Genomic DNA, 24,110 nt, shown 5'->3' with positions numbered 1-24,110 from the left:
TTATCAGCGGTTGCATATCAGCACCTATATGGACCCGTATATGACGATACTGCACTCAAGAATTGTGACGAGATGGCAAGTGATCGATTCCATGTATGCACACCTACTAACTAGTTTCATATACACTTGGCATTTAATTCGGTGCAGAGGCGCCTTCGCCGCCGTCGTCGCGTTCCTCGTCGGTCTTGATGACGACGGGGTCTCGCCGGAGCGCCTCCGGGAAGAACCTCTTCGCGCCGGTGGTGTCGAGGATCCTCTTGCTGAGCGGCGGCGCCTGCAGGTGGCCTCCGCCGGCTGCCGCCTTGGCCTTGGTGTTGTACATCGTGTGGGACAGCCAGCTCACGAGCTCCGGCGCGAGGCACGCGATCAGCTGTGTTAGATAATATTGGTTGAGATGGATATGTGTATGTGTCTGTTAGGTTGTTAAGCCTAGATAGATAGATTATGCTCTCAACTAATCATGTACTTATCTCTGTAAACAGCCAGGCTAATCTGCCGGTCTCTGGATATGTAATCGCCACGCCGTGGGGCTGTTCCCGGCTATATATAACACGCAGGCGTCCACGAGGCAAAGTGAGACGTTTCTCCACATGGTATCAGAGCCGAAAAACCTCCACCCAGATCCATCAATGGCATCCTCTTCCTCTCTCTCCTCTCCTAGCCTCAACAATCAGTCCGTCTCTGAGAAGCTGACCAAAGCTAACCATGTCCTTTGGAAAGCACAGGTGTTAGCAGCTCTTCGTGGAGCGCAGATGGCCGGGTTCCTGGATGGGACTGCTGCTGCGCCAAGCTCCACGATCGTTGTCACCAAAGATGACGGCAAGACGACGGAGAAGATCCCCAACCCGGCGTTGCCGCAATGGAAGGCACAAGAACAACAGGTGCTGAGTTACCTGTTGTCTTCTCTGTCACGTGAAGTTCTCACTCAAGTTGCGACGCTCACGTCAGCAACAGAAGTGTGGACTGCTATTCAAGAACTGTTTGCTGGCCAATCTCGAGCTCGCGTCATCAACACTCGGATGGCCTTGTCGTCTACCGTGAAGGGAAACCAGACGGTGGCGCAATACTTTGGTAAGATGAAATCATTAGCTGATGAGATGGCATCTGCAGGAAAGCCTCTGGACGACGAAGATCTCGTGTCATATGTGCTGGCAGGACTGGATTTTGACTACAATCCGGTCGTGTCATCTGTGGCTGGGCGATCAGAACCCATTACACCAAGTGAGCTTTATGCTCTTCTGGTAGGGTTCGAAAATCGGCTCGAGCTGCTCCAGAATACGTCCCAATCTTCTGCCAATTCGGTGTCACGTGGTGGAGGGCGTGGCGGAACTGGCGGAGGCCGTGATGGACGCGGCCGCGGCCGCGGTAATGGTGGTCGCGGCGGGCATGGCAACCCTGGTGGTCGCAATGACGGCAAACCAAGACCCACCTGCCAACTGTGTGGGAAGATTGGCCATGTTGTGGCCAAGTGCTGGAAGAGGTTTGATACCTCTTTCACTGGTGACGAGAAGATCGTCAACACAGCAACCAACTCCTATGGAGTTGACGCAAATTGGTACGTCGACACTGGAGCGACGGATCACATCACTGGGGAGCTGGAAAAGCTGACGATCAAGGACAAGTACAACGGCAACGAACAAGTTCACACCGCTAGCGGTGCAGGTATGGACATTAATTATGTTGGTCATACTACAATTCGTACCCCAAACCGTTCTCTTCTATTGAAAAATATTCTTCATGTTCCCCAAGCACAAAAGAGTCTTGTTTCTGTTCATCGCTTTAATAGAGATAATAATACCTTTATGGAACTTCATCCCTGGTTCTTTTTGGTCAAGGATCAGGTCACGAAGACACCTCTGCTGCGCGGCAGGTGTAAGAATGGACTCTATGCTCTCCCAACCAGTGATTTCCCTTCTTCACACAAGCAGGCTTATGGTGTTGTCAAGCCGTCATTAGCTCGATGGCATAGTCGTTTAGGTCATCCGTCGTTTTCTATCGTAGATCGTGTTATTAGTCACAATAAATTGCCTGTAACTAAAGATTCGAGTCATGAATCTGTTTGCGATGCATGTCAGAAGGGAAAGAGCCATCAGTTGCCCTATCCTAAATCTATTAGTATGTCTACTGCTCCTCTTGAGTTAATCTTTTCTGATGTATGGGGAGCTGCCCCTACTTCAGTTGGCAATAAATCCTATTATGTTAGCTTTATTGACGATTACAGCAAGTATGTCTGGGTGTATCTACTCAAACACAAGTCTGAAGTTTTTGAGAAATTTCGTGATTTCCAAAACCTTGCTGAACGTCTGCTAAATTGTAAAATCAAGGCTGTACAAACCGATTGGGGGGGGGGAGAGTATCAACGGCTCAACACCTTTTTTCAACGTATTGGCATTGAACACCATGTAGCTTGCCCCTACACCCATCAACAGAATGGCTCGGCTGAGCGCAAGCATCGCCATATCGTTGAAGTTGGCCTGTCTTTGCTTGCTCATGCCTCCATGCCACTTAAATTCTGGGATGAGGCCTTCACCACTGCTGCTTTCCTTATCAACAGAACTCCCAGCCGTGTTATCTCTTTTGAGACACCTCTCCAACGTCTCTATAATCTTCCCCCCGATTACTCTCGTCTTCGCACTTTTGGGTGTGCCTGCTGGCCCAATCTACGCCCCTATAACACACGCAAACTTGCTTTCCGATCCAAACAGTGTGTGTTTTTGGGCTATAGTGCTCTCCACAAAGGGTTCAAGTGTTTAGATATCTCTGCCGGTCGTGTCTACATCTCTCGCGACGTCATCTTCGATGAGTCCGTCTTCCCGTTTGCTGCCCTTCACGCCAATGCTGGCGCCCGGCTGCGATCGGAGATTAATCTGCTTCCATCCCATTTACTTCCATCATCGTTTGACTCAGGGGATGAATTAGTAGGTGATCAACCGCTGATTAATGATCCTAACACCGCATCTGAGCATGCAAATATTACAGGCGAACATGCAGACTCAGATGCAGAAAGCACTGGTGATGCAGAAAGCACTGGTGAAATCCCCGAAAATTTTGATGCTGAACAAGTATGTCGTCATCAATTTATGCAGGGAAGGCATGCTTTCGAGGAAGAACAGCATGGGCGTGCGGCCAATCCCGAGACAGATCGGTCGCTGTCGTGCAGTTCTCCATGCATGCACAGAACTACGTCGCCCGCCATGCAAGACCAATCGCCATCAGCCTCCGCTGGACGCATGCATGCAGATTCCCAGGACTCCGGTGCAAGCACGCATGCAGACTCTCTAGCTAACGCATGGACGGAATCGGCAGGATCGTCTACATCAACATCCCCTGAATCCCCGGTGCACTCTGATGATACAGCGCCTGGACCAGTGACCCGTTCGAAGCGTGGTATTCATCAACCAAAGAAATACACAGACGGTACAGTGAGGTATGCATGTCTCACACAATCTGGTGAACCAAACAATCTGAATGAAGCCCTCACAAATTCAGATTGGAAGAATGCTATGAACAAAGAATTTGATGCTTTAATTGCAAATAAGACTTGGCACTTGGTCCCACCGGAGAAAGGAAAAAATGTTATTGACTGTAAATGGGTATACAAAATTAAAAAGAAAGCTGATGGGACTATTGATAGATACAAGGCTAGATTAGTTGCTAAAGGTTTTAAGCAACGATATGGTATTGATTATGAAGATACCTTCAGTCTAGTAGTTAAAGCAGCTACTATTAGACTTGTTCTCGCTTTAGCTGTCTCGCAGGGATGGAGCTTAAGACAACTTGATGTCCAGAATGCATTCTTGCATGGATACCTAGAAGAAGATGTGTACATGAAACAACCTCCGGGGTATGAGATCAAGGGTAAGATAGATTATCTGTGCAAGCTAGACAAGGCCCTGTATGGTTTAAAGCAGGCGCCTAGAGCCTGGTATTCCAAACTCAGCAAAAAGCTAATGGAGCTTGGGTTTGTACCCTCAAAAGCAGATACATCACTGTTTATGTTTCATCAGAAAAACATAGTTATGTTTGTATTAGTCTATGTTGATGATATTATTGTAGCTAGCTCATCGCCTGCGGCGGTTACAATCTTATTGAAAGATTTGGAAAGAGAGTTTGCCCTTAAAGATCTTGGAGATCTGCATTACTTTCTCGGTATAGAAGTAAAGAAGGCAGAAAATGGCTTGCTGTTGACGCAAGAAAGGTATGCAAGTGAATTACTAAAGAAAGTAGGAATGAGTATGTGCAAGGCAGTCAGCACGCCACTTTCTGTAACTGAAAAATTATCAATAGATGAAGGAGAACCCCTTGGACCTAATGACTCAACCCAATATAGAAGCATAGTAGGTGCATTGCAATATTTAACACTTACTCGTCCTGATATATCCTTTTCTATTAACAAAGTTTGTCAATATCTACATACACCTACTACATTGCATTGGGCAGCGGTCAAACGTATACTACGGTATATCAAAGGCACTCTTGGTCTGGGTCTCAAGATCAGTAAATCATCTTCTAGTACTGTTAGTGTCTTTTCAGATGCAGATTGGGCAGGATGTTCAGATGATCGCAGATCTACAGGGGGTTTTGCTGTATTTTTTGGATCAAATCTCATATCCTGGAACGCAAGAAAACAAGCTACGGTATCTAGATCAAGTACAGAAGCTGAGTATAAGTCTCTAGCAAATACGACTGCTGAAGTTATGTGGGTCAGAAAATTGCTAGAAGAACTACGGATACCGCATCCTCAATCATCAATATTGTGGTGTGATAATATTGGTGCTACTTACCTATCAGTTAACCCTGTATTTCATGCTAGAACTAAGCATATTGAGGTAGACTACCATTTTGTTCGAGAACAAGTGGCAGCCAAACAATTGGAAATTCGATTTGTGTCTTCTCAAGATCAAGTTGCTGATGGATTCACAAAATCTCTGCCAGTACAAAAGTTAATCTTGTTTCGTCACAATCTCAAGCTTGAAGACTTGAGATCGAGGGGGAGTGTTAGATAATATTGGTTGAGATGGATATGTGTATGCGTCTGTTAGGTTGTTAAGCCTAGATAGATAGATTATGCTCTCAACTAATCATGTACTTATCTCTGTAAACAGCCAGGCTAATCTGCCGGTCTCTGGATATGTAATCGCCACGCCGTGGGGCTGTTCCCGGCTATATATAACACGCAGGCGTCCACGAGGCTGCAGCGGCCGGTACATCGACGGCCACGTCACGTACCTGTCGCCGCTCCGGATGCCGTCCATGGCGACCCTGCACATCCCCTCCACGCTGCCCACCGGGAACACGCCGATCTGCGCCTGCAAATTTCATTGCAACAATCTTAATTACTACGCTACAACGTACACCGTCGTGAGTCGTTTTAACTTTGGTCAAAATTAAATTTTTTAAGTTTGACTAAATCTATAGACAAATATAATAACATATACAACACCAAATTAGTTTTATTAAATCTATAATAAAATATTTTTTTATAATACGTGCGTTTTGGATTGGAAATTTTACTTTTTTTATAAGCTTAGTCTAACTTGGAGTAATTTAACTTTGACCAAAATCAAAACAACTTATAACCTGAAACGGAGACAAATTTTTTAGCTACGAATATAGATATAGGCTGGTTAATTGGATTGCGTTGTTTGTTGGCGCAGCTTACGTCTCTGGCCTCCTGGTCGACGACGAGCAAGCCGTGTTTCTGGACAGCCTTGCCCATGGTAATCTCGGACTCGACGTAGCCGTGGGTGAGAATGGTGACGCCGACCTCCGAGCCGAGCTCCGCTCTCAGTGTCTCGTAGAACCTCAGCACGGCCGCTTTGGACGCCTGGCAGGTTTGTGTATGTTGTTGTTAATTAGAGCTTTTTTTTTTAACATCCATATAGGTACAATGTAAAAACTTGATGACACCTCTCTAGATCGATGTTTTCTCAATAATGATCGTAGAATTTCTCTTAATTAGGCTGGTCGATCACTTACGTTGTAGAAGCTCATTCTTGAGGTGGCCACTGTTCCTGCGGCGGAGGAGCAGACGACGAGCTTTCGCCGGCCGGCCTTGAGGTGTGGCAGCGCGTAGTAGGTCGGGTACACCGCGCCCCAGAAATTCACATCCTGAAAAAGTGTCGAAAGCTTCGGTTACTCCTACACGATACATGTTTTCTTGCTTGCTGTGAACTTTGCTTTAATTACCATGATCGTGGTAAAAAGCGGTTATGTCGGTGATTTCATCGAAACGGCAGATGGAGCAGATTTGCTACACTGGAGAGAAGGAGGATTGAGAAAGAGTGAGCGACGAAATGAGCTAGTTAAATGCCAACCTTAGGTTTGACGACAAGTCGACGCATTGCGTACGTTTCCTCTACTATTCCACCAACTAGCAGGTGGCATCCTTGTGCAAGAGCCCGTCCTCCAGAACCGTGCAACACAGCCTAACCGATGGATGGGCCCCACTTATAACATACCAAACCATTTACACTTTCGTTATTGCTTCGTGTAAAAGGATTAACCCAGAAGTGATATGGTTGGATAGATGATGTCTTATAAGTTGGTTCCATCCTTGCTAAACTAGCAAGATGGGACTAAACATGCGCACACAGCTCGCATGAGCCTCACATGCCATATTGGGTCAGGATGTCACATCATATCACACCATGAGTTCAATGATAACAACAATTGCTATTGTGCATATATTATTTTATATGTTTTGTCGATATTCTTAATCTACAGACTGATTATGTAGATGTTTTGATCAATGGATGTTGAGTTGATTGTGCTTTGTGGTTGTCTTGATCTGATATGCTAAGCTATAGATGTTGTTGGATACATGTACGATTTTTCTAGAATATACTTTAACAACTGTTGATTAAATCATAAATACAAATATAGATGAAAAAAATGGCATGGAGAAGTTCACTAGCAAATAGCAATAGATTGGAGCAAAGGAGAGTGGATACCTTCTTGAGTTTGCATCTATACACATTTGGAAGCGAAGCCACGGTGTCCAATAGTGTCTTCACCTCATTTGCCTCATGTGATTGTTTCCTCTTTGTTTTCACTCCTGAGCTAGGCAACAGATGAGGGCGTTACAACATGAGATCAAAGATTCACACGACAATAATCCTCACCTACATTGCCTCCCTTTTGAGTTTTCTCTTTGCATCCTTTAACTGGCAATAGATTGGAGCAAAGGAGAGCTTCAAGCCATGATGAATATGCCACAACCACTTTAGGCTTAATGTAGACGAGGAGAAAGTATCAAAGACAAAGCACTTGTGTTTAGAGAGAGATGCCACATGTTAGAAGATGTGTTCGTTGATACGTTAACGGAATTTTTAAGGTACTTCTTGATTGGGCCATAGTGCCATACATTAGGCATTGATCCAATATTCCAATGGTTGCCATTTGTCTTACCTTATTAGAGGTAGGACCTCATAATTAGAAACATTAATAATGATTTTGCACCTACTATTAAAAGACATCAATGTTTATATGGAAACGAGAAACACGATACTGCACACGATATGTTCTATAATTATTTGAACTATGAATTGCAAAAATCATAATGAAGTTTTCTTTGCCATTTTTCTAATATTACTTAAAAACTAAGATAAAACATCCTAGAGTAAAAATTCAAATTTGATATCAAAATACATATTTCAAAGTGCTATAAAAATATTTTTCTAATTTAAATATAAATTCAAAATGTTGAAGAATCCAAATATTTGAATTATATTTATTTGAGTATCACGTATTGTAAATTTGAGAATTTCAATCGACATCAAAAGTCATTCATCTTCGTGAAAAGAATGTGCATACATGTAAGCATCTATGTTGCGCCTTATCAGATAAAAGCACGATCCAAACCACTTAAAGAGGAAAAATGTGTGTTTTTTGAATAGCTGAGTAAGATGTTATACCTTATTTTCCGGTTGAGAGAGCAAAACTAAACTCGGGTGACAGTTGAGGAGCTAGTATAGACTTTTATTCCTACGTCACAAGCAAAGCCTAGAGGTTTGCAACCCCTCTACATGACTACATCTGTCCCGGTTAGCCCGTGGATTCTTCCAACCTTTTTGCAAGCCTTATACACAGTACTATAGAGTTAGTTGTATGGTTTTACACTTTACTGCTTGCTTAAATGCCATTGTCTTTAAACAAATGAAGAATATTTTAGTTTTCTTTTTTACTTTTCGTGTTGGTACATGTGGACGAGTTAGAAATTATTTAGTAACAAAGAGTAGATGATGAATGCACCTAGGGGTGGAACTGTCCAAGGGCAGGATGAGGCGACAGACCTAGCTACAACCCACGTCGTCCCACCCCACAACCCCTTGCAGCCCAGCCCAAGAAGGCGGCCAACGGTCCATGACACCGGTCGAGCGAGAAAGGAGGGATCAAAGCGGCACCGTCGGCCTACACGGCGCAGCCTAGCAAAATAAAACAAGCAATCATTTCGACGCCCTAACTTCAATTCGCCCTAACTTCTCTTTCTCAGGTCAGGCGGCATCACCCATCCCATCGTCCATCGACCAATCACGTCGCCGGCTAGCCCCAGTTGCAACCGCGCGGCACCTTGAAACGAGCACGTGGCCATGCGGCCCACCGCCTCACCGTATCGCCGCCCGCCGCGATGCAGTACTGCAATGCAAAGTAGCAGAATGCAGTGTAGAGGTGAGGCGCTACCGTGCTGCTGGTCTGCGCTCCTCCTCAGAGCTTCCTAGTGCTTGCTGCTACTGCTAACAGCTCTTGCTGCTCATTCACGGTACGGTATAGTGCAAGGCCATGGCAGGCACACTAGGGATATATTAGCAGCATGTTCTCTTATATATTAACCAATTTTTAAGCACAATAATTACTGAACCCTCAATTCGGCTTTATTTTTTAAATTAATATGTCTTATGTTATCTTTTGACCTAGGGTGAATTATATATTTATATATGACTTCATTATAAAATGAAATGTGCCATCCATGCTCTTTACACCTTATTTTTTTTGTTAATTATATTATTATGATATAACTTGTGTTCATTTGTTCCTATCCGTTTCATGTATATTTTATTTCTGGTTCACATTAACCTTAAGTAGATGATGAATGCACTAACTGCTAAGTACTTTACGTGACGTGCTTGCAACTGTACGTTATTATATATAGTAGTTTTCAAAGCCGCAACCATCATTACTAGCTGGTAACTAAAAGGAGTACGGCCAACTGATGGCTGGCTTTGTTTGGACCACGAACAAGGACACGCCCTCCTTTAAGTCCTTTCGACTTTTGCTAAAAAAAAAAAATCCTTTCGACCAGTGGCGAGGTAGAGAATAATATTACTGAGGGCCCTCTTCAAATATCACGGTGTCAAATCATGTTTATTAAAGCAAAATTTCAATCTTAAAATAGAATTAACAATAAGTTATTGGGGTCATATGACCCCAGTGATTACGTGGTAGCTCCGCCCCTACTTTCGAATGACATACGATGAATTAGTTTTTCTTTTTCAAAAGATGATCACCGTCATCTTTTCGCTCATGCTTATATTTATAAGCTAAAATTTAAATTTTAACCTTAAATTTTATATTTTATTATGTTTTTTACGGAAGTTATTTTGAGTATTGACTTTTAGATCATTAAGAATATATATATATACAAATTTTATTTATAAAATATTTTTTGTTTGAAAATATCAAACAATCAATGAGCCCATATTTTCTTAAAAACAAAATATATATTTACAAGCCAAAAATAATTTATAAATAAAATTATTTATAAACAAAAAATATATTTTCGTTTGAAAATATATATTTATCAATGAGCCCATACAGACTACAGCGCAACAACCGGAAGAAAAAGGGAAGAATGAAGAAACCAAGCAATCAACGGTCTTCAATAAGTTTATAAATCAGGTCAGTGAATAAAATCAATTCTGCGTTAAACAGAGATGATCATGTTAGGCTAAATGGCTAATATATAATTGCTCAAAGTAAATTACAGTCCAACACATAGTACAAATCTCACGTAGGAGTAGGCTACTTTCTTTTTGGCAAGATTATTGCTCATATTTCATGGGCATAAATTCTAAGCTGCTAAGCAGTATATTTTTTTTAAAAAATCAACGTGCCATCTCTATATAGAGTGGCTTTTTATAAATTTATAGTAGATAATATTATCATTTATACTATTAAATAATTATAAAAAATCTAATAATCTTTCGTCAAACAAAACAACACATCCTATTCGTACGTACTGGGATCGAAGCCCATTGTCTATTTATCTTTGGATTGTAATGTGGTAATTCATCTTAAGGCCCCTTTAGTTCGTGAAAAAAAATTTAGGTATCATATTGGATGTTTGATCAGATATTAGAATAGATTTTTGGACACGAATTAAAAAACAAATTTCGTAGCTCGCCTAGAAATCGCGAGACGAATCTTTTGAGCCTAATTAATTTATCATTCGCACATGTGAGTTACTTATGGCTAATCATGCACTTATTAGGCTCAAAAATTTCGTCTCACTATTTTCCTCCCTAACTGTGCAGTTAGTTTTTTCATCTATGTTTAATGCTACATTTTGATGTCTAAAAATTCGATGCGATATTTTTTGAATTTTTTTAAGAACTAAACAGGGCCTTACATTCCCGTACTTTTGTAGGCTCACCGACAGGCAAGAGTTACATGCTATATAGTACTACTATCTCTGTTCCGAAATAAAATCATTTTTTAGTTTTTTATACAATGTTTTGACTCTTCGTCTTATTTGAAATTTTTTATTAATATTTTTATTCTTCCTAGATAATAAAATATGAATAGTACTTTATGCGTGATTAATTTTTTAAAGTTTTTTAATAAATTATTTAAATAAAATAAATGATCAAACGTTGGACACGGAAAAATAAAAAATAAAAATATTATGCTAGGGATGTAGCATCATGTACTCCTGGTACACTACATGCTACAGATACAGCATATAGTAGTACATACTCCGCTCATATATGCATCCATGTGCGTACGAATTGCATGTTCAGGACCATCTACCTATAGCTAGCCTGCCACGGAATGGCGCAGGCGAATTTCGTCCGTGCGCAGTACGCATGCGCACAGAATCAAAAAATCACCCGCGGTGCCTACAGTAATTTCGTCGATGGATGGCGCCCGTCCATCCAACAATGACCGTTGGTTATAGGCAGCAACGAGATTAGTACAAGTACTGCTAGTACAGGAGTAAATGAAATAATGGTATATATAGATTTATATGTCTACTAAAATAGATTGAAAGGTAAAATTTTAAAAGGTATATGTGGGATAATTTGATAAATTAGCGTTTTTATTTTACTGGCAGCATGAACAGGAGGGACGTCGAGATGCTGCCCATAATATGGTGCTTTCATCTCTTCGCTCTGCGCTGATGAGCCCAAACAACTACCCCTACCCCTGCTAAGAGTCTTGTTACGGTGCTTTTTACTGGTAGTAGTAAAAATAAATCTGAACCATTGATATATTTTTATCAAGCGATTTACATATATTTCTACTACTATCTCACTTAACAATAGTAGAAACACAGAGAGACATAATTGTCCAAAAATATGGGCTTACATGAGTAAAATCATACATTTGGATGCGTGTGAAAATATATACCATCGAGTACATGCTAGGTATCAATACGATATGATATGGATAAAACCTCTTACAAACAATTGATAAAATCATAAATACCAATATTACCCATAATCACTGAGTTGGTTAAGTACTAAAATACTAATATAAACGAAGAGTCCAGATCGATTATACTGATGAATAATACTAACAGTAGATAGTACATAGTACAGCAATATGGGTGGGTATTAAGCCTCTATAGTTTACTTATAAATTGTGCAAGTAATCACTATGGAAGTCCTTTAGATGAGTTAACTATATGTATACATATAAAGAACCCCCCTCGGCAGGAATAATGGATGATTGTTTGGTTTTTTTTATGAAAAAAGTTAAACAACATATTATAAACTAAAAATAATTTATAACACCACATATGCCGACATCTGTCGCCATTATTTAAAATTAATTTCAAACTAAATAACTGTATTACTAAACTACCCTTTTAATACCATAACAAATTTCAAACATATCATTGTGTATACTAGCAGTATATGCTGCTCTACCGTACAAGTTCTTGAGCAAAATTCACCGGAGCTTGAAGAGACCTTCACACGTCCGGTGTGTTTCCGCTGGCAATACGTACTAGCTACTACGCCAAAGAACGCGCGGCGCGCGTTTGCCGGTTCGATTCGATCTGCCTCTCCGGGCTGGCCTCCGGCTTCCGCCCACCGGCCACCGGGCAGGCACCGGTACATGTGCAGGTGCTGGGGAAACGCCGGTACATGTGATGCGTCTTTGGTTTCGCGTCGGCCAATTAAAACTCCGGCTCCGACCCATCATCAATCCGGTCGGGCCGGGGTTTGGCTCGCCCTGCCACTCTGCCAGACGGGGAGGCTTTGGTTCGACCGAAATGAAATGACTCGGGTTCACGAGACTGACGAGCTCCTCTTGTTCCGACGACGGCGATGTGCGCGTGCGTGCGCGGCCGGCAGGTGAATCTTGGGCGATCCGGCCTCACCTCGCGGCGCCGCGCGCTGCTGCAGGCTGCGGACCGCGCGCGTACGTACGTAGTACGAGTGACGTACGCGCGCAGGACGGCTGGGCCAACTGGGACGCTCTCACCGGTACGTACAGGCCAGGCCGCCCTGTCGCTGACTCGATGTCGTAGCAGCTGTGTGCTGTGAGGTCCACTGGGGTTGCGGGTAGCTGGCTAGCAGGAAATTCACTATGTAAGCCATTTTCCTAGAAAAAAAAGGGAGATACCAACACGTGGGATGAGGCTACTACATACTTTATAGTACAGGGTGTCTAGGTGGACCAAGCAGAAATAAATTTCTTCTCTAGCTTCTCCTCTCTCCCCCTTTCCCCTCTCCCGAGTCCCGAGCTCTCTCATCTCTCTCGGCGGTGGTCTGGCCGGTGTGGCGGGTCTAGGAGGCGGCGCATCGGGGACAGCGGCGCGTCGGAGCTCGTTGGGGGCTCGTCGCGGTGGCGCGTCGAAGCTCGGTGACGGGTCGTGGACGGATCTGGTGGCTGGCCTTGGCGGCGATGGTTCGAGGGCGGCGATGACAGTGGCGGCATCAGGGGCGGCGATGCCGACATCAGCAGCGCTCGTGTTCATGGGCGGGGGCTCTCAGATCTGTGCTCTCTGTCCTACTCTCCTGAATTCTCTCTCCCCTCTCTCACTTTCTGTCGGAAGACACCGTATCTTGCAGAAGATACGTGCACTCTTATAGTGGCACGGACTATACTAAGATGATGAGCTTGCTCCGACGTGGCGGGCTTAAGCTACTCGCCAAGTCGAAGCATAGTGCATGTGCTAGTAGTTCTACATGGCAGTTTTGATCGGTAGGAGGACAGTGTTTATTTCCCCCCTTTTTTTTGTCGTGGGACATGCACATGACCCCAACACATTTTGGTGCAAGCCCGCGCCCGGCTGGACCGCTGCCTGGGTTAGCTTGTTTTTTTTTTGGCTATTTTTTAACTGATGCCACCATTAATTGACCGCTGATCAGAGAAGAGAAATTATGAGCTATATGTCTAGAGATCATCCATAAAGGAAAACAAATCATATGAGCTTTTTGAGTCAAAAGTTGCATCCGAAAAATTTCATGAGCATGCCATGAACGAAACAGACACAGGCGACATGATTCAATATATATCCATGATATGGTGTTTGACTGTTTTCACCTCTCACCGTGGGTTGATGAGCCCAGGCAAGTATTAATGGCATCAACAAAAAAATATGGTGGAAGTTAGGCCCCTAAAGTTTACTTAGGGTGATCGTTTGGTGTACTTTGACAAAAAAAAAAATCAAACCATATGCTCCCTCATGCCGTTGACTTTTTATTTACGTTTGATCCTTCGGTTTATTCAAAAATTTTATCCAAATATACAAAATTATAAATTATACTTAAAATTACTTAAGTAATAAATTAAATCATAACAAAATAATCAATAATTATATAAATTTTTTGAATAAGACGAAGAGTCAAACGTAGATAAAAAAGTCAATGGCGTCAAACAAAAAAAATCGAAGGAGTATTACAAATGAGAAATAATTTATAAATAAAACTTCTATACATATGTTCTTAGCGATCTAAAAGCTTAAGACAGAAAATAAACTACGGTGAAAAAAAATAATCCCAAAATCCACATGTACTCCCGTTGTTATATATAAGACATTTTGGTTTTGTTTGCATTCCGCCATTGATCAATATATATGTTTTATATATATGTTTAGATTTACTAGTATCCATATAAATCTTAGAAATAGTAGAAAGTCTTTAGATCATGGAATGGATGGAGTAAGACAAATTGGGTGTAACATTGGTCCCTGTTACATAAAGAAGGATGATGGCATCAAGTTAATGAAGTGTTACGAGACTTTGGAGATCAGATTCTTCGAGTTTTTTTTCTTTGTATGCATGGAACTTTCCAAAGAAATTAGAAAATTATTTAGTCTATTCTCTCTTTGTGTTGGTTAGTCTACCGTTTCCTTATTTTGTGTTATCTCTTGTAAGTTGTAAGTTTGTGAGACTAAGGCCCTGTTTGGTTTAGATGACTAATCCATTAGTCCCTTCATTTTAGTCTCCTTTAGTCCCTAAAAACTCAAACAGGAGGGAATAAAAGGGACTAAAATTGTATTAGTCTATTAGTACCTTCCATAGATACTTATTGGGACTAAAACTTCCTTTTACACACGTCTCCTAACAAAAATTTCTATATATGATACACCTTTAGTCTCTTTTAGTCCCTCTAACCAAACAGTACGAACTAAAAATTTTAGTCTAGAGATTAATTTTTAGTCCTAGGACTAAAGAACCAAACACCACCTAAGTATTAACCCGAGATGTCACATATTCAAAGACTTTGCAAGCACAACTGAGGAATTTTCCTTGGGAAATTAAAGTGGATGTTTCTTGAGATTTCCTTGGAATTTACCGTTAAAGAAGTGGCTAATTTTACAGCCTCATTGCTTGGCTTTTTTTTTTCTCGAAGAAAGTCAGACTGTATTTCCAAACGAAAAATAATTTGTGCAACAAATATATATATATATATATATATATATATATATATATATATATATATATATATATATATATATTTGTTCTTAATGATCTAAAAATAAAGATTGAAAACTAAACTATGATGAAAACATTCAAAATCAACTCTATATTTAACCATTAAATATTTAAATTTTAGTTTATAAGTATAAGTAGACGTGAAAATATGAGGCTCTTAAAATTTTAAAGGATACGATAGTTCATATTTTCTGCTCATGTCTTGTATTATTGTTTCACCAAGGGTCATCCAAACAATTCCTTGGAGTTTTTAATTATTTGGACATAAAACCTTTGTTCGAATACTAGCCTTTCAATGTAGTGCATATCAACTTTCCAGACTAGCCCTGCAGGTTCTTAGATAAGATTTGGATGGACCTTCAATCAAGTTGTGTTACTTGTTTGACACATACAGTTACACCCAGTATCATTGGCGGTATTTGACCCTTTTCTCACTCTATTTAATTAAGCTCCAAACAAAGCCTGAACTTACGATCATCGTTGATACAAGCTTTTCAGCCAAACTCCTGCTTTCAAACATGAGATGTTTTTAGATACTCTGGTCGTTGCATCAAAGACGCAGGCCACGTTCGGCCCCCATCTAAGTTAACTTTTCCCTTTCGTTTTCTGCATCCACGCTTTCCGAACTGCTAAACGGTGTATTTTTTTGCAAATTTTTTTATAGAAAAGTTTTTTTTAAAAAATATCATATTAATCTTAATAATTATTTAATCATATACTAATCTATTACTATGTTTTTTGTGCCAAAGTAAGTTAACTTACCAACCCTCAAACGAATGCGGCTGCACTGAGCCCTTTGAATTTTTTTGAGAATTAATATTATTTTAATAGAAAATCGCAAAATTAGAGGGCATCCGTGAAAAATCACAAATTTAGGGTCCTGTCGAACTGCCGTAGTTCGATAGGACCACTATCGAACAGCCAGCAGTCAACTGGGGAGGAGATCGGACTAATCGAAAGCGTTGCAGTTGGACATGGCTTGTCAAACTGTCCCTGTTCAATAGGGGGCCTGTCTAACTTCCAAAGTTAGAAAGGGCCCCATGTCTAACTTTGGAAGTCCCCTGTCTAACTTTGGAAGTTAGACAGTCCCCCCTGTCGAACTGCCAAAGTTAGACAGGCCCCTATCGAACTGCGGCAGTTCGACAGGTCCAGCTAGCTCAGCAGCCGAACGGGTGGTGGGCCCTGTCGAACTCTCTCCGTTCAATAGGTGTCATGCCCTGAGTTTACTCAAGCCTAAAATTAATTAAATAATGTATTAAAAATAATTTGTCTAACTAAAGTTCAGGAGAAAACAGTGTAACTTAATTCAATCAATTAGAAGCTCTTTAGAATATTCCAAAATATTCCGAAAGCATTTTAAATCATTAACATGATTTATATTTGAATTTGCAATCGATAAAATTTGCTCAAATAAACTTAAAAAAAATCGGTAAAATTGGAGGCAATTCCTTTTTTCCCTCCTCCCTTTTTCTTTTCTTTTTCCATCCTTTCTTTCTCCTTTTTTCCCTTTTTCTTTTTCTCTTTTCCTTTTTCCTCCCTAGACGAACTCCTCCTCCTCCTCCCTGGTCGCACCTCCTGCTCCCTCCCACCTGGTGCGATCTCCTCTCCCTCCTCCCCCAAGCCGTGAGCCCCCACCTCTCTCTCACGGTAAAACAAATCTCTAATCCACTAGGACTCCAAATCTTATCCCTTTAAAATTCTATCTATTTCCTTTTTAATAGGAGATGGATAACTAGATTTATCTCAAGCTCCCCCTATAAATACCCCTTTAGAGCCTCACCTCTTTTCCCCGTCTCCCTCTCCCGTGCACCTCGAGCCACCGCCTGCCGCCTCCTGTCCATCAGCTGCGCAGCAAGCCGCTAGCAGCCCTGCTGCATCCCTGTTTGTAGCAGTGCAGCCGTCTGCCGGTTTCTTTCCACCAAATCTCAGGTTCACATATATTTTATCCTTGCAAATCAATCTAAATTCATTTACCGTTAAATTGTTTAGGTTTCCTATCCGAGCAGCGAGGAACAGCAGCAATCCGTCGCTAATCTGTTCACCAAATATCAGGTTCGCATATATTTTACTCATGCGAATCAGTCTATTATTGATCTACCTTGTAATTGCTTATGTTTTCTAATCTATTAGCTAACGTGAGATTGATCTACAGTGCAGACTTTAATTTCGTACGTAGATTGGTTTTACGTTAAAGTCCTTTAGTTTCCGGTTTAGCGAGTCCTTAAATCTCGATTTAACGAGTCGTTAACTCCTGTCGTTATTCCGCTAACTGTTCACGGTTTCGCGTATCGGATCTGATTCGTCGTACAAATCTCCGATTCGTGCACGATTTGGTTCTGTCGTGCGAATGTGTATACTGTCTGCAATTCCGCGAGCCGTGGCCCAACCCGCGCTCGAAGTCCCCTTTGCCTCCCTTTTCCCTCTCATCCGGCCCAGCCCTCCTCTTCCTCCCTCCTAGCCGACAAGGCCGTCGGCCTGCCAGCCCAACTCCCTTTGGCCTACTCCCCTCTCCCGCGTGGGCCGACCCAGCTCTCCCCTCTAGCCCACCGTAGCCCAGCTCGCCCCGCTCTCCTCCTCCTCTCTCCTTTTCCCGCCAGGGCCGGCCCATCAGCCGTGGGCCGCTCTGCTCGCCTCCACCTCTCTCCCTTCGGCCTCCTCTCCTTCCCGCGACCCAGCAAGCCGGCCCAACTCTCCCCGTCGCCCTGTCTCTCGCGCGCAAGCACCGGCCTAGACCGCAGCCCGCTCGTCGCGCCGATAGGTAGGGCCCATCGCTCAGCCTCTCCTCTCTCTCGGCCGCCGACAGGTGGGGCCCGCCTGTCGGGGTCATCCCCAACCTCCAGCCGGTGCCCGCGCGTTGCCGCGTGCCCGTGTTCGCGCTCGTCGTGCCTCGCCCTCGTGCCGCGGTCACCTCAGCTATCCTCCACGCGCACGTCGCCCGCGCCTGCCCTCGCGCCGCGCATTCCTCGCCACACCGCCGTACTCGCGCCCGCGCCGCGACGTCACTGGCCGCGACTTGCCACCACTGCACCCTCGCCGGCGCCGTGGCCGTGGTCGTTGCCATCGCGTCGCACGCCGCTAGCCGTAACGCGCCCTCGCACCCGCGCTTCACCGTCGCACGCGCACCTCGCTCGCGCCCGTGCGTCACTGCCGCACCACCTCCTCCCGTGTGCAAACGCCGCTCCCTTTCCCCGGTCTCGCCGTCGCCTGCAACGGTCGCCACCGATCCCGCCGCACGCCGCCGCTCCGAGCCGCGCAACCCGACGCCACCTCCGCCTCCTCCACGCCGATCCCGCCGCCGCCGCGCCCAAGTTCTGCCGCCACCGATCAATCTCGCGTGCCGCCGCCGCTCTCGCTCACCGCCGGCCGTCATCGCGTGCGCCACCGCCTCGCCGACGCGACCCCCCCATCGCCAGGGTGCGCCCGCAGTCGCCGCGTCGTTGCCGTCTCTGCCCCCCGCCTCTGGCCGATGTCCTCCCCTCCGCGCCGCCCGTCGGTCGCCGCCCTCCGTGTGCCGCCGCCCGCTGGTTGCGTAGCCGCGCCCGTGCGCCTCCACGGCCGCTCGCCATCGTCGCCGTGCGCACGCCGTCCCCGCACTGCCTGGAGCCGTTGCTCGTCGACCCCCTGCCGGCCGTCACCGCCATCCACCACCCTCCGCCGTCACCGTCGCTCTCGCGACGCCGAAGCCGGCTGCCGCCCACCACCGCCGGCCGGCATCCGCTGCTAGCCACTCGCTGCCGCTCGACCGAGCCATCTCCTCCGCCCCTCCTCTGTTCTCTCTCCCTGCCTCGCCGGGCCCACCCGTCAGCCGAACCCCCTCTCTCTCCCCGTGGGCCCCCTTTGTCATTCTCCTTGCCCCGCTACCAAGTGGGTCCCCTCTGTCAGCGTGTGTCTCTCTCCGCTGACGTCAGCACCTCCAATTAATTGGGCAATAAATCAATTAAGGTTTTCTGTTTAGTTTAAAAACACAGTTAATCTTCTAAAATTCATACCTAATTCATCTAGTCTTCGTTTAGGTCCATTCAAGTTTCATTAAATCCAGAAAAATGCAAAGAATCCATTAAAAATAGTTTCTTTCTCTGTTTTAGTATTTTTATAGTCTGTTTTTGCTTGTTTTGCCTTGTTTGTCGTAGGTTTTGACCCCGTCGCAGCGCTGTTCGTTCCCGAAGTCGTCGCCGAAGTTTCTCGTGGGTCTAAGCAAGGCAAGTGGCACCCTTATTTGATCATATTGAACCTATGATTATAAAATCCCCCGCTTTTGCATTCAAACATGCATTGTATTCAAATGTATTTACTTTATTTATCTATTGGGCAATTAACAATATACCCGTTGATTCCCATTTATTATTATTGACATCCCAGGGTTAATTTGACTAGAAATAGGCTTAGGAAATGCTTATTCATGCTTAGTTCAACTAGCTCACCAATTCTTATTTAAATATCTGTTAGACTTTGATAGACCTTTAATGGTTGTGATCATTATTAATTTCCTGATGTGGATTAATACAACTAAAATATTGTTTATGGTGGGTTGTGCGTGCATGGTTTTGAGAGTCGCACCCATGGCAGTTAAGGACCGGTTCTCAAAAAACCCTAGAAGTCTTATACATACTAACCACAAGCCAGAATGGGCAACGGTGAGACTTGTAGTCTAGCTTGTCCCTATTCGACGTACCCAGGCAAGGGTGGGTGTGATGGAGTATGGATGGGAATCGTGGTGTAACGATGGTCTTATGCTGCTTCCAGATTCACCAAGGCACAAGAGGGGGCTGCCCGACTTGGTGTAAAGGTGGGGGCGAAACCTGAAGTGTGGTGCGATTGTCTACGAAGGGTTAGGTGTAAGGTCTTATCATGGTTTTCATACTGAGGTATCGTGGTGATACATTGGGGCATGGTAACATGCTTGGGAGCCATGTCTTGTGGGTAAAGTTGTACACCTCTATATAGTAAAACTATTCGAATAGCCGTGCCCGCGGTTATTGGGCGAACTGACAGATTCGCTAGGATTAGTTGAACCATTAATAACTTGATTAATCTTGAAACTGGTTTGACCCTGCGCAACGTGGTGTAACGTTGGCAGTGGTTTGGATCTGTCGCAATGTGGTTTAATGTTGGACAGAGGGTTTACCCTCTTGCAGTGTGGTGTAACACTGGACAATGGTTTGGGCCTGTTGCAACGTGGTGTAAAGTTTAACAATGGACGATTATTTTAAATGTTACTTTACTTTTATTTTAGTCTATTTTGTTTACTGTTTTGCTAAATTACTGTAGCTTTTGTGCAATTTAACCTTAGTCTATCCTTGATACCCTATTGCATTCATTATTCTCCCCTCTTGGGTGTTACTTATTGAGTACGGTGGTTTGTACTCAGCCTTGTTTAATTTTTTCCCCACCAGAGCAAGTGCCAAAGCCTGAGTCAGAAGTCAGAAGAAGGTTGTTCCAAAGGTTGAAGTGAGGTTCAGTCCGCCGTCGAGAATGCCTGTGTGTGGAGCCGTCATCGCCAGCTGAAGCTGAAAATTAGATGGTTTAGTTTGTTTTCCTTTTCCACTGTATTTCGATAGATAATTGTTTTTATTTGTTTCTAAGTCGTGGAACTGTGTATTAATTTGTCATAGTGTGTACTCGGGCTGATTCCTGAACCGAGATTTAATACATGCTATTGTTCAGAAATTTGGTATAAATTTCTGGGCGTGACAATAGACTCCATTCGAATGCTCACCGTTCGATAGACCCCTAAATTTGCGATTTTCCCCGGATAGCCTCTACTTTTTGATTTTTCATTAAAATAATATTAATTTAAAAAAATCGATCCCTTTGGTATGACAAAAGAAGTCAACTCTCGGCAAAGATGAAGTGAGCTCTGTTGCTACTTGGCAATATTATTTGGTTATTCGCCATGGCTCGGGGCACCAAGTGTTAATGGGCCAAGATCTTTTCTTTTACGACCATATTTAATTTTTAAAATTTTTTAGCTTAAAACTCTATGTTATTTTATTTTTAACTCGTTATAAACCTGATCCTTAAATTTTGTAAGTAAAATGGTTGGACCCATTACCATCCCTACAACAGGCAACAGCCAAGCACAGTACATGCTCTCTCAGCTCACCATCAGCGGCAGAGAGGGCCACACAACACGAGTGTTTGTGCATCGTGCATTCGCTCATATGCATAGTTGCATACACACTTGTTGCAAGTAGAGTCCTGCGTTGCTTACGTACTCCGTTCTCAACATCATGCATGGGATCCATTTGGGCCGTGGCGTATACATGGATGGTCCATCCTCTCTACACTCGATTACTATTATATTGTCTCCTCCATCATATCCTCCTCCCATCCGCTGCATGGCATCTCATTCTCATATCTCCCTGTACTGTTGCTTGATCGATCGCTTGGATTTACCAGCTGCAACTGCGGTGGGTGACAGGGGGCGGACAGACCGGCATGCGGCGCTTCACACCTTCGCAGCGTAAAGAGTACGAGAACGACGCATCAGATGGTATCAAGTTTTTACAAAGAGTCCTTTTTCGTTAGGTCCAAATATACGAACATTGAGGTATCAAGTTTTTACAAAGAGTTCTTTTTCGGTGTTTGCATTCCAAAAAGAATAAAAATCCAATGCTCTGCGAAAAAAAGGTACATAAGTATTAGTAGTAATCCTTAGGCCGTGTTCAGTTGTAGAGGTTAACTATCCAAATTCTGTCATTTTACGCGCGCACGCTTCCCAAATTGTTAAACGGCGTGTTTTTTGCGAAACTTTTTTTTATAGAAAAGTTGTTTTAAAATATCATATTAATCTATTTTTGATTTTATAATTAAGTAATAATGTATTAATATATTACTATGTTTTTCACGTCGGATAACTTACCCCCAACACCACCCAAGCCAAACGTGGCCTTAGTAAGGATAATTTTACAAAAGGACAAAGAAAATTAAAATTTGAAAATCGTACCGCATTGGATCTGTTTAAGTGAAATAAAAGATACCGACATGATTTGCGTCATTGCGTGGTAGCAACTTGATTTTCGCTAGTTTATGTTTTCTCTCCAAGTAGGACATTATTTGTGTGTTCTCTTTTTTTTTTGGCAAATTTGCACGGTGATGCGAAGAAATAGTTTTGGTGCAAGTTGGTTATAGTGTCTGAAATCATGTAAAGAAATAGTTTGGGCACAGTTAATGCTATAGTATCCAAAATTTAATTAATTTATTATTCTTTGGTTTTTGATTAACCATAAAAAAGAAGATTTGCATATAAAGAAAAAACCACGACCGTCCATGCCCGTGGGAATGGGCCAAGGCCGGTGGGTTCTTTCACGACCATATTTAATTCTTAAAAAAATTAGCTCAAAACTTTATACAATTTTATTTTCAATCTGTTTTAAATTTGATTTTTAAATTTTATAGGTAAAATGGTTGGCCCGTGCCTATCGATCTTCCTTGGTTTCACCTCGGCTTAGAAGCTCTAAAAATGGGTGATTTGAGTAGGAAGAACAAACCACTATCGCCACTGCCTCCTACGGTCCTACCGACCGAACAACTGAGAAACCCTAAAGATGGATGATTTACCTAGGACGAACAAACCACAATCGCTTTTGCCTCCTACCAAGAGAATGCACGACACTTCTTTTGAGATTGATAATTTTAACAGCAAAGGTTTTAAGACTAAGCACAATTGTCCCTAAATTATTTATATAATTACACCACTATCAATGATTACAATATTTTTATCCATACATTATCCCTCTGTAGATTAATTGTCAAAGTTACGTCATCTCTCCATATACCTGTCACTATGAAATATCTTAAATATAAAATATATTACCTATAAATTTTTATACTAGAAAAAATATGATACCAAGAGGTACCATATCAAAAATGGTAAGAAACCTGAAAAAGAACTTTTAATTCAAAAGGAAAATATTAAATCCAAATGAAAATTTTGTCCGATAAACACCGATGGCCATCTTTGGGCTTTGGCGAGGTCCCGGTGCCGTACGTACAAAGGTTCTCGATTAATTGAAACCGTGTTCAGCAAAGACCACATTCAGTGTGGTTGCTCGGAGCAAATGGGGATCACGAGAGTTGTATGGTTTTGGCACGGCGGCGACGACCAGTACGGCTGCATGCAGCAGGGTCAAGTCGTCAGTGCATTCCATCATGCCCCCGCCGTGTGTTTCACTTTGCACGCGGGCACGCACGGTCATCACCAGAGATACACAGAGCTCCGCGCCTCTATTCTCTCCGGTCACGGCAGCAGCGCGCATCTGCGGCAACTCCGACCGTCCTAAGGCAATTTACAGTGTACCCTCGTATGAGTGGCCTCAACCTGCCACGTTGGATTGGGGTGTAGCGAACAAAAACTAATGTATCCAGGTTTTCCAGATCAGCTCTTGGTATTTTTCAGTTTAGTCATAGTATTTTTCATGAGTTATATATATCTACTATCTAGGGGTGTGGGTGTTCGGTTAATTTGGATTGGTTGTTCAGTTTTTAAGAAAATTTGGTTATCTAAAACTGAAAATTGAATTTTTGAAAAACTCAAAACCGAGCCATTTAGTTTGGGTTAGTTTGGTTCGGTCTTTGGTCTTGACCGAAATATGTGACAGTTAGATACGAAAGTCAAACAAATTACCATCAAATTTTGGTAATATTTCCCCTCTTTTGTGACATGTTTGTAAATTAAATAGCATGTAATACCAAACAGTATATAGTATAATAACCAGATATCCTTCCCTCGTGCAGATCTGGAGTTAAGAAGCCCGGTCGACAGAAGCACGAAAGAACCCAACATTGCAAGTACTTCCCGGTCCAACATCAGCTCCTATAGTACCGAGATGAGGACGGTTTATGCCGATGACGAAAATCACGTCGAGCAAAATACCTGCTACCACTACGGGAGAGACCGGCGGTATCAACGACTTTTAAATTGTTTAATTTAATTTAAAGGCA

The 24,110-nt window shown here is 43.1% G+C and overlaps 1 non-coding gene and 1 pseudogene across 1 annotated transcript; one reads left to right on the top strand and one right to left on the bottom strand.

Moving 5' to 3' along the window:
- Nucleotides 1–133: 133 nt before the first annotated feature.
- LOC102721619 lies at nt 134–6,554 on the bottom strand (annotated as a pseudogene).
- Nucleotides 1,116–1,254, top strand: LOC121053707. Its single transcript, XR_005811251.1, has one exon. It is a non-coding gene; the product is annotated as a small nucleolar RNA Z247 (small nucleolar RNA).
- Nucleotides 6,555–24,110: the final 17,556 nt, after the last annotated feature.

The sequence above is a fragment of the Oryza brachyantha genome, chromosome 2, assembly GCF_000231095.2.
Source record: "Oryza brachyantha chromosome 2, ObraRS2, whole genome shotgun sequence".
Taxonomy (NCBI): domain Eukaryota; kingdom Viridiplantae; phylum Streptophyta; class Magnoliopsida; order Poales; family Poaceae; genus Oryza; species Oryza brachyantha.
This window is presented reverse-complemented; position numbering and strand designations above follow the sequence as displayed.